Genomic DNA, 12164 nt, shown 5'->3' on the forward strand with positions numbered 1-12164 from the left:
ACTCAGACTCTTCACATCCAATCCTGGCAAGAGTCTGGTGAATCTCCACTACATTTCCTGTATGCCAAGAGCATCCTTTCTTAGCTAAGTAAGAAGTGCACTCTCACCAAGTAATGATTTGTTTACTCAAACCTTTTCATAAAGGCTCACATATTCATTCTCTAATCACTTATTGTCACTACATGTTGGCCTACAATGACTTGTGTGCGAGGAAACTCAAACCCATTTGAGCAAGTGCCCATGGTCTGGAATGTCATTCACAGGCCCTTTGGAATTTACAGTTTACAAGCTTACTAAATCTAGTCCATTTTTGACTGACACGTTACTTCAGTACCTCATTCTCCCTCGGCCCTTGCTTCACTGGAGCAAGTAAAAGTAAATTACTTTTACAGGATTAAAAAAAAAATTTCCCACAAAGTAATTGTTTAGTTCTTTTTCCCCATTTATAAATTCTGATTTTTATGGGAAGCACATTTACCCTTGCTAGTCTTTGCTGCAGATCCACAAAATTCTGACACTACTTCTTAGTTTGTAGCAGTCAACTCATTCTGCTTTCTCTTTCACAATTTTTTGATTCTTCTTTGTCATTCTCTAAAATACTCTCTCCACTTCCAGGTTATGTGTTTTTTTTTGCAATATACGCACCATTTATTTTAATGTTCGCCACCATCTGTCAATCTAACTTTTCAATGTATTTGCCCATTCAACGATTGCCAACTATCCAAACTGGAACCCCTACAATTCGCCTACCAACACAACCAACTGACAGATGTCACAATAGCCACTGCTCCACATACCGTCTTAACACATCCGGAGAAGAAGGATGCTTATGTGAGAATGCTGTTTTTGGACTACAGTTCAGCATTCAACACCATAATTCCATCCAGGCTCGACAGAAAGCTCAAGTGACCTCGGCCTTGACCCTACCACGTGCAGCTGGATCCTGGATTTCCAGTCAGATTGCCAGCAGGTGGTAAGAGTGGGCTCCCTCACCTACACCCCTCTGACTCTCAACAAAGGAGCCCCTCTGGGCTGTGTACCAAGTCCATTCCTTTACTCCCTGTATACCTATGACGGTGTCACCATCCACAGTTTTAATATGCTAATTAAATTTGCTGATGACACTACAATGATTGGCCTAATCTCAAATAATAACGAGGTGTCCTACAGGGAAGAAGTCATCTCTCTGACACAGTGGTGGCAAGGAAACAACCTCTCCCTCAATGTCGCAAAAACAAAGGAGCTGGTTGTGGATTACAGGAGGAATGGAGACAGGCTTCAAGTTTCTCGGCGTCCACATTACTGAAGACGTGGTCTGTACACACCAGCTGTGTAGTGAAAACCTCTTTCACTTCAGACGGTTGAGGAAGTTTGATAAGGGCCCCCAAAGCTCAAAAACTTTCTACAGGGGCACAACTAAGAGCATCCTGATTGGATGCATCACTGCCTGGTATGGGAACTGTACCTCCCTTAATTGCAAGATACTGAGGAGAGTGATGTGGACAGCCTAGCAAATCTGTAACTGTGAACTCCCCACGATTCAGGACATTTACAAAGACAGGTGTAACAAAAAAAAAGGCCTGAAGGATCACTGGGGACCCGAGTCACCCCAATCACAATCTATTACAGCTGCTACCATCCGGGAAACAGTACCGCAGCAAAAAAGCCAGGACCAACAGGCCCTGGGCAACTTCTTCCACCAGGCCATCAGAGTGATTAACTCACACTAATTTGAGTGTATTTCTATATTACATTGACTGTTCTATTTATTATAAATTACAATGATTGCACACTTAGACGGAGACATACCAAAGATTTTTACTCCCCATGTATGTGAAGGATGTAAGAAATAGTCAATTTGATTCAGTTCATGTCTTTGCAGTTCTTTTCTTTAGGTATTAAGACTTTGGCTTCAGATTGAACTTTTGTCACTTTGAAAATCAATGCAAAAATGGTATCATACAGCAATTAATCTTCACGAATAGCCCCTTTACACAAGATCATTCAATAACCCATTACCACTGCTCAAATTGGATCTAAACTAAATTTTTTACTGCTAGGGTTCTTGTCATAGATCTAGAAAGAAGGAAAGTGGTCAGAAAGTAGCTAAAACGCAAAGCAGAGGAATGACATTCAGTAACTTGCTCAGACAATGGTGAAATTCGGAGAACCATGCTTATTCAAATTGGCAGACCTTTTGGTGAATCGCTTTGAAAAAGAGCAGCAACAGTTTGGATTCTGCTACATAAATTCGAGCTTTACAGCAAATACTTGTCAGTGGGCTTTAAAAAATGTGCCACATGTATGGTAAACAACTAAAAAACACTTATTACCCCTCAAACATACTGATCTACCTCGCAATTGTGCTGCATGCATCAGAGTTATGTTTTATGATATGAACAAAAACAGGAGAAAAACTATAATGGGTGATATGGAAGCTGTACAAGTCTGTAATGCTCTCTAATAATGTTGGTTGGAAGGAAAATTCTTCACAGATTAAAAACACAATAGGTTGATGTGATAGATGAACTGATTTTGCAAACATGTAATGAAGTTACTGTGACCTGAAATTAATTTGCTCTAATTTTGAAAGGATAGACATGAAATCACCTGCGACTTGTTTCTTACTGTGCCAAATAATAGCTTTAAGTCTGCTTCTTCAAGCAAGAGTTGCACTGATGATTCATTCAAAGTTGAAACAAGCTTGATTTGCAATTTGCCAGGAAGTGGGTTTTGCACCAAAAATTACACCACAATGTTTGCTTAGTGTTCCTTTACCAAGGCTGTTAGCTTCTTGGTTAAATAAGAGAAATTTCAAACATTGCTTTAGGAGATACAGGTTAAAAATTCAGTCTGATTAACTTCGGTAAAAGTTTTCATTTTCACTCATTTTATTGCTCACGCCTTTAGTTGTTTTGCCCTACCTGGATCACATCTTTTCCTTTTCTTCCCTCCCAACACTGCCAAATGGATGTTGTGCAATGAGCTAGAATTGATTAGAGAGCTTAAGGTGAAAGAATCCTTGGGGGAAAGTGATCATAATATGATCAAAATTGTAGAAGAAGCAGAAGTCAGATGTATCAGTATTACAGTGGAGTAAAACGAATTACAGAGGCATGAGAGATGAGTTGACCAGAATTGATAGGAAAAAAACACTGGCAGGGCTGACGGCAGAGCAATTCAGAAGTCAAAGAATAAATACAAACCCCATTTCCAGAAAAGTTGGGCTATTTTCCAAAATGTAATAAAAACAAAAATCTGTGATATGTTAATTCATGTGAACCTTTATTTAACTGACAAAAGTATAAAGAAAAGATTTTCAATAGTTTTACTGACCAACTTAATTGTATTTTGTAAATAAACACAAATTTAGAATTTGATGGCTGCCACACACTCAACAAAAGTTGGGACAGAGGCATGTTTACCATTGTGTTACATCACCTTTCCTTTTAATAACACTTTTTAATTGTTTTGGAACTGAGGATACTAATTATAGTAGATTTGCAATTGGAAATTTTGTCCATTCTTGCTTGATATAAGACATCAGCTGCTGAACAGTCTGTGGTCTCCATTGTCTGATTCTCCTCTTCATGATGCGCCATACATTTTCAATAGAAGATAGATCTAGACCGGCAGCAGGCCAGTCAAGCACACGCACTCTGTGTCTACAAAGCCACATTGTTGTAGCCTGTCCAGAATGTGGTCTGGGATTGTCCTGCTGAAATAAGCATGGACGTCCCGGGAAGAGACGTCGCCTTGATTGCAACATATCTCTCTAAAATCCTAATATACACCTCAGAGTCAATGGTACCTTCACATACATGCAACTCACCCGTGCTGTGGGCACTGGTGCACCCCCATACCATCACAGATGCTGGCTTTTGCACCTTTCGCTGATAACAATCAGGATAGTTGTTTTCATCTTTGGCACGGAGAACTCAACGCCCGTTTTTTCCGAAAACTAGATGAAATGTGGACTCATCTGACCACAGCACATGGTCCCACAGTCTTTCGGTCCATCTGAGATGAGCTCAGGCCCAGAGAACTCGCTGCCGTTTCCGCAGAGTTGATGTATGGCTTCCTCCTTGCGTAATACAGTTTCAAGTTCCATTTCTGGATGCAGCGACGGACTGTGTTAAGTGACAATGGTTTTCCGAAGTACTCCCGAGCCCAGGTGGCTATAATTGTCACAGTAACACGACGGTTTCTTAGGCAGTGCTGCCTGAGGGCTCGAAGATCACGCGCATTCAACAGTGGTTTCCGACCTTGCCCTTTATACACTGAGATGTCTCTGAATTCACTGAATCTTTTCACAATATTATGTACTGTAGATGTTGAAAGACCTAAATTCTCTGCTATCTTGCATTGGGAAATGTTCCTTTTGAACTGACTAACAATTTTCTCATGAATTTTGGCACAAAGGGGTGAGCCACGACCCATCCTTGCTTGCAAAGACTGAGCCTTTGATGGACGCTACTTTTATACCCAGTCATGATACCTCACCTGCTACCAATTAGCCTGCTTAATGTGGAGTTTTCCAAACCTGTGTTACTTGAATATTCTGTGCACTTTTCAATCTTATTTTAACTCTGTCCCAACTTTTGTTGAGTGTGTTGCAGCCATCAAATTCTAAATTTGTGTATATTTACAAAATACAATTAAGTTGGTCAGTAAAACTACTGAAAATCTTTTCTTTGTACTTTTGTCAGTTAAATAAAGGTTCACGTGAATTAACATATCACAGATTTTTGTTTTTATTACATTTTGGAAAATAGCCCAACTTTTCTGGAAATGGGGTTTGTATATCCCAAAGAGGAAGTAGTATTCTAAAAGGCAAGATGACACAACTGCGGCTAACAAGTCAAAGCCAGCATAAAAGCCTAATACAGCATTGCTTAATGGGAAGTAAGAGGACTGGGAAGCTTTTAAAAATCAATAGAAGGTAGCTGAAGTCATTAAGCAGGTTAAAATGAAATACCAAAGTAAACCAGCCAATAATATTAAAGAGGATACCAGAAGTTTCTTCAGATACATAAAGTGTAAAAGCGAGGCAAGAGTGGATATCGGACCACTGGAAAAAGATGCTGGAGAGGTAGTAATGGGGGACATCGAAATAGCATACAAACAGAATAAGTATTTTGCATCGGTCTTCACTGTGGAAGACATTAGCAGCATAATGGAAGTTCCAGGTGTTTACCAGAACTAGAGAGAGAGTTCTTGGAAAACTGAAAGGGCTGAAGGTGGATAAGTCAACTGGACCAGATAGTGTACCACAGACACAGGAACAGAATTATGCCATTTGTTCCATCGACTCTGCTCTGCCAATCAATCATGGCTGATCTTTTTAACCCCTCCTCAGTCCCACTAACCAGGCTTCTCCCCGTAACCTTTGAGCCATGTCCAAAAAAAAAGCCTATCAATGTCTGCCTTAAAATACACCCAATGACCTGGCCTCTACAGCTGCCTGTGATGACAAATTCCATAAATTCATCACTTTCTGGTTGAAGAAATTTCTCCCAATCTGTTTTAAATTGTTGCCCCTCTATCTTGAGGCTGTGCCCTCTCATCCTTGACACCCTCATCATGGGAAACATCCCTTCCCATTCTACCAAGTCTTTAAATATTCAAAAGATTTCAATGAAATTCCTCTTCATCCTTCTAAATTCCAGTGAGTACAGACCAAGAGTCAAATGTTCCAGGTATGATAAACACTTTCATTCCTGAATCATCCTTGTGAATCTACTCTAAATACTCTCCAATGGCAGCACATCTTTTATTAGATGAGGAGCCCAAAACTGTTCACAATATTCAAGATGAGGCCTCACCAGTGCTTTATAAAGCCTCAACATCACATCCTTGCTCTTGCATAACAGATCTCTTGAAATTAATGCTAACATTGCATTTGCCTTCCTCACCACTGACTCCAGGTTTAGAAAATAGTCTGCATATCTATTTCTTCTACAAAAGTGCATAACCATGCATTTTCCAACATTATATTTCATTTGCCGCTTCCTTGCACATTCTTCTAATCTATCCAAATCCTTCTTCAGCCTGTTTCCTCAACACTACCTGGCCCTCCACCAATTTTTGTATCATCTGCCAAATTGGCAACAAAGCCATCTATTCCAAAATCGAAATCACTGGCAGCTAACTTATTCCCATTCACATTCTTTTTACGTTATATTGTGGTGATCCACTTCCCAGCGTACTCGACCCGGCTCACAAAGCTGCATGCTCCGGCATTCAGGCCAGTCGCAAAAAGGGCGCCAAGCCTGCTTCACCAGTAAGGGGAAAAGCCCGCGTGCGGGATGGAACTGTGAATATGCGCCCCCTACAGCATTCCCGCCTGGGGAGGACGGGATCAGGAAGGCTTTAAAGCGAGGCTGCAAAGTTCGAATAAATCTCTTTTTGTAACTGCAGCTCACCGAATCCGTGCCGTTAGTTCAGTGCTGCATGTAGCACACCGCTACAATTGGTGACCCCAACGGCCCAAACGATATTTGGGCTGAAGATGAACGACGCTGCATCTGTTCATGCAGTTTCGTTACAACTGCCAAGCTTCTGGACGCTGCGACCTCACCTATGGTTCCAGCAAGCAGAAGCCCAATTCCAGATTCGGCAGATAACCTCGGATGCCACATGTTACTACTACGTGGTGAGCTCCCTCGACCAGGACACAGCGGCCCAGGTTGAGGAGTTCATACAGTCCCCCCCAGCGGACGGCAAATACACAGAATTCAAAGCCTTGCTCTTAAGGACATTCGGACTCTCACGGCGCAAGCGAGCTGCCCACTTACTGCACCTGGATGGTTTGGGAGACAAGCCGCCGTCGGCTTTGAAGAACAAGATGCTCTCCCTGGCCAGAGGTCACGAGCCCTGCCTCATGTTTCAGCAGGCATTCCTGGAGCAGCTGCCCGAGGACATACGCCTGCTGCTGTCCAACGCAGATTTCAGCGACCCTCGGAAGGTGGTGGCCCGGGCGGACGTGCTGTGGAAAGCCAAGAAGGAGAGTGGGACGTCCGGCGCACAGAGCACCAGGCCATGCTCCCAGCAGCAAACCAGACCAGGCCCGGCCGCAGAGCCCGCTAAACCCAGAGGGAGGGGTGAGGAGACCAACGAACAATGGTGCTTCTACCACCAGCGGTGGGGCGCAGAAGTCCGCCGCTGTAGCCCGCCCTGCAAGTTCCCGGGAAATGCCAGGGCCAGCCACCGCTGATGGCTACAGCGGCTGGCCATCGGGATAGCCTCCTGTATGTCTGGGACATGCAGTCGGGACACCACTTTTTGGGCGACACCAGAGTCGAGATCAGCGTCTTACCTCCGACAAGTTACAACATCCGCAACAGGGCACCGGGTCCCACCCTGAGGGCCGCGAACAGCAGCACAGTTCGGACCTACGGCACCCATACGGTGCGGCTACAGTTTGGCTCCAGCCGGTTCACGTGGGACTTCACACTGGCCGCCATAGCCCAACCACTCCTGGGAGTGGATTTTTTGTGGGCTCACAGCCTATTGGTCAACCTGCCCAGGAAGAGACTGGTCCACGCCAAGACCCTTTCAAACATTCTCCCAGGGAGAAGCCCAGTTGCCAGCCCCACACCTAGACTCCATCACGCTGTCCGACAACGACTTCACCAGAGTCCTGGCGGATTTCCCATCGGTTCTGGCACCGCAGTTCACGGCAGCCATGCCCAGACACGGCGTATAGCACCGCATCTTGACACAAGGACCACCCCTCCACACCCGTGCTCGAAGGCTTTCCCCAGACAAGCTCCGATTGGTGAAGGAGGAGTTCAAGAGGATGGAGGAATTGGGGATCATACGGCGGTCCGACAGCTCATGGGCCTCCCCTCTGCACATGGTGCCCAAAGCAACAGGGGGCTGGAGACCATGCGGCGACTACCGCAGGCTGAACGAGGCTACAACGCCAGACTGCTACCCTGTGCCGCACATTCAGGACTCTGCAGCAAACCTACATGGCACACGGATCTTCTCCAAGGTAGACCTCGTCCGGGGATACCATCAAATCCCGATGCACCCGGACGATGTCCCCAAAACGGCACTCATCATCCCTTTCGAGTTCCTCCACATGCCGTTCGGCCTAAAGACGTTCCAGCAGTTAATGGACACGGTGGGACGCAACCTGGACTTCGCGTTCATCTATTTGGACGACATCCTCATAGCCAGCAGCAGTCGTCAGGAGCATCTGTCCCACCTCCGTTAACTCTACGCCCGACTGAGTGAATACGGGCTGACAATCAACCCGGCCAAATGCCAGTTCGGGCTCGACGCCATCGACTTCCTGGGCCACAGGATTACTAAAGACGGGGCAACCCCTCTGCCCGCCAAGGTAGACGTGGTCCGCCATTTCCCCCGACCCAACACAATCAAAGGCCTTCAGGAATTCGTGGGTATGGTGAATTTCTACCACCGCTTCCTCCTTTCAGCTGCCCGAATCATGCGCCCCCCTGTTCGCCCTGATGTCAGGGGTGATGCAAGGACATTACCTGGGACGAGGAGCCCGCCACCACTTTCATTAAAACCAATGAAGCCTTGGCAAACGCTGCAACGCTAGTGTACCCCAGAACAGACATCCTTACCACCCTCACAGTGGACGCATCTAACATGGCAGTCGGTGGAGTGCTGGAACAACTCATCGAGGGTCGCTGGCAACCCCTGGCGTTTTTCAGCAAACACCTACAACCACTCGAGCTCAAATACAGTGCTTTCGACCGGGAACTGTTGGTGCTATACCTGGCAATCTGGCATTTCAGGTACTTCTTAGAAGGTAGGCCTTTCACCGCGTTCATGGACCACAAACCTCCTACCTTTGCGTTCACGAAAGCATCCGACCCCTGGTTGTCCTGCCAGCAGCGACATCTGTCCTACATCTCCGAATACACGACGGATATCCAGCATGTCTCGGGAAAGGACAATGTCATGGCGGACGATCTCCCGCCCTAACATCCAAGCCTTGTCCCGGGGGTAGACTATGAAGCACTGGCGGAAGCGCAGCAGGCAGACGAGGAGATCCCTAGTTACAGAACCGCAGTATCCGGTTTGCAGCTCCAGGACCTCCCCATAGGCCCGGGTGAGAGGACCCTACTCTGTGACGTCACCACTGGCCAACCCCGCCCCGTCGTTCCGGCAGCAGCGCGTTTTCAACTCCATTCACAACTTAGTGCACTCCTCCATCAGGACAACCGTCGGATGGTAGCCAACAGGTTCGTTTGGCACTGACTTCGCAAGCAGGTCAGTGAATGGGCCAGAACGTGCATGCACTGCCGAACAGCCAAGGTGCAGCGGCACGCCAAAGCTCTGCCGCAGCAGTTCCACCCCACCCACCGGCGTTTCGACCACATTCATGTGGATATCGTGGGTCCCCTGCCAGTGTCGCGCGGAGTGCGGCACCTCCTGACTATCATGGACCGGTTCACAAGATGGCCAGAGGCGGTCTCGCTCGCCGACACTACCTCTGAATCTTGCATTCGGGCCGTGATTGCCACCTGGGAATCTCGCTTTGGTGTACCGGCCCACATTATCTCCGACAGAGGCACCCAGTTCACCTCCAGCCTGTGGTCAGCTACGGCCAGCCTTTTGGGGACTCAGCTGTACAACTGCTTACCACCCACAGTCGAACGGACTGGTGGAGCATTTCCACCGTCACCTGAAGTTGGCTCTCATGGCCCGCCTCAAAGGGCCTAACTGGGTGGACGAGCTTCCCTGGGTCCTGCTCAGAATCCGCACGGTGCCCAAAGAAGATCTGCACACCTCGTCGGCCGAGTTGGTGTACGGCGCACCCTTGGTCGACCCAAGAGAGTTCATACCAGCCCCAAGGGGGCAAGAGGAAGAACCTGCAGCAGTCCTGGGCAGACTACGCAAGAGGCTCGGTAACCTGGCCCCCATACCCACTTTGCAGCATGGGCAGAACCCGACCTGCGTACCCAAAGACCTGCAGAACTGTAAGTTTGTTTCTGTATGATGGGGCGGACATCAGGCACTGCTACAGAGGCCCTACGAGGGGCCGTTTACGGTGATCAGAAACAACGGGTCCACATTCGTGCTGGACATTGGGGGGAAAGAGGAGGTTTTCACGGTGGACTGACTCAAACCGGCCCATGTGGACGTGGCGCAGACACTCGAGATTCCGGCACCGCGGTGCAGAGGCAGACTTCCCAAACAGAGTCCGACCCAGACTGTGGGCATTTGGGGGGGGGGGGGGGTGTATCGCCGGTTCTGGGGGGGGGTTATGTGGCGACCCACTTCCCAGCGCACTCGAACCGGCTCACAAAACGGCGTGCACCGGCATTGAGGCCAGTCGCAAAAAGGGCGCCAAGCCTGCTTCGCCAGCAAGGGGAAAAGCCCGCGCGCGGGATGGGACTGTGAATATACGCCCCCTACAGCATTCCCACCCAGGGAGGGCGGGATCAGGAAGGCTTTAAAGCGAGGCCGCAAAAGTTGAATAAATCTCTTTTTGCAACTGCAGCTCACCGACTCCATGTCATTATTTCAGTGCTGTGTGTAGAACACTGCTATAATATGTCAATGATTTTGATGATGTAATTGATGGCTTTTTTTTGCAAAGTTTGCAGACGACATGAAGATATGTCTAGGGGCAGGTAGTTTTGAGGACATAGAGAGGCTACAGAAGGACTTAGATTAAGAGAATGAGCAAAGATGTAGCAGATGGAATACAGTGTCGGGAAGTGTATGGACGTGCACTTTCTTAGAAAAAAGAATGAAAGTCTTGACTTACAAATGGAGAAAAAATACAAAAAACAGACATGAAGGGGCTTGGGAGACCTTGTGTGGGATTCCCTAAAGATTAATTTGCAGGTTGAGTCTATGAGGAAGACAATTGCAATGTTAGCATTCATTTCAAGAGGACTAGAATATAAAAGCAAGGATGTAATGATGAAACTTTACTTGGAGTATCGTGAGCAGATTTGGCTCTCTCACCTTCGAAAGGATGTGCTGAAGCTGGAGAAGGTTCAAAGGAGGTTTACGACAATGATTCCAGGATTGAAAAGGTTATGAAGAGTGCCTGATGGCTCTGGACCTGTATTCACTGGAATTCAGAAGAACGAGGACTGACCCCAATGGCCCCCATCAAATGGTGAAAGGCCTTGATAGAGTGGATGTGGAGAGGATGTTTCCTATGGTGGGAGAGTCTAAGACCGTGAGGACAAAGCCTCAGAATAGAGGGGTGTCCTTTTTGAAAGGAGACAAGGAGGAATTTCTTTAGCCAGAGTGTGATGAATCTGTGGAATTCTTTGCTACAGTCAGCCATGGAGACCAAATCTTTAAGTATATTTAAGGCAGATATTGACATATTCTAGATTGGTCCAGGCATGAAGAGATACAGGGAGAAGCAGGCTGAAAGGAAAAATGGATAAGCCATGATGAAATGGGAGAGCAGACTCAATGGGCCAAATGGCCTAAATCTGCTCCTATATCTTATGGTCTTAAATATATATTTGATCAATAGTTTATATACACATTTAGAAAGCTACCTGTAGCTTGATAAAAGCAAGATGTAACTCTACATTATAGCTACATCAGTGCGTGTGTTTTTTTTCACACACAGGCAAAATGCTGATATTTTCAAATGGAACTCTGAAAGTCTTTTCTTAAAAAAATCTGTTAAAATTGAAAAATCCAAGTCCAAATTGTTCCTCCAAATACACTCAGAGCTTAAGTTTAGTGCAATCCTAACAAAGAGGAATATTTGGACCAAATCCCTAGATAAATGTGGAATTATTTGGAAGAATAAAATGAGGTATGGGATAAAGAACAAATTTATAAGCCTTTCAAGGTGCTTGAAGGAATCTCCATATTACTAATATGGTTCAAAATTACTGATTTTTTATTTCAGCTACATGTTTAATTTTCAAGGGTTTAACCCTGCAGCTGAAATAAGTACAATTTAGACTTCTGCTTTTGTGCTTAACCCAAGCTACATATTTGCATTGGACGGCATCTGTGTGACAGCTTTCCAATTGAGTCAGAATCATTTGACTGAATAATAATTGTCAACATTTTGAAATGCTGCTGTTGTTTTTAAATTTTCTTTGATATCTAAATTTAAATTTAGGGAGTACCTGGAACAAAACGGTTCTAATCAAAATGATCTTGCAGTATTTGAGGTTATTTATTAAAATTTG

General features: G+C 46.0%; 1 protein-coding gene across 2 annotated transcripts in view; it reads right to left on the reverse strand.

Annotated features, from left to right (window-relative positions):
- Positions 1–12164, reverse strand: part of rcor1 (REST corepressor 1) — a 119081-nt gene that overhangs the window by 21581 nt on the left and 85336 nt on the right. The window lies entirely within an intron of this gene.

This window comes from Hypanus sabinus, chromosome 2 (genome assembly GCF_030144855.1).
Source record: "Hypanus sabinus isolate sHypSab1 chromosome 2, sHypSab1.hap1, whole genome shotgun sequence".
Classification (NCBI taxonomy): Eukaryota; Metazoa; Chordata; class Chondrichthyes; order Myliobatiformes; family Dasyatidae; genus Hypanus; species Hypanus sabinus.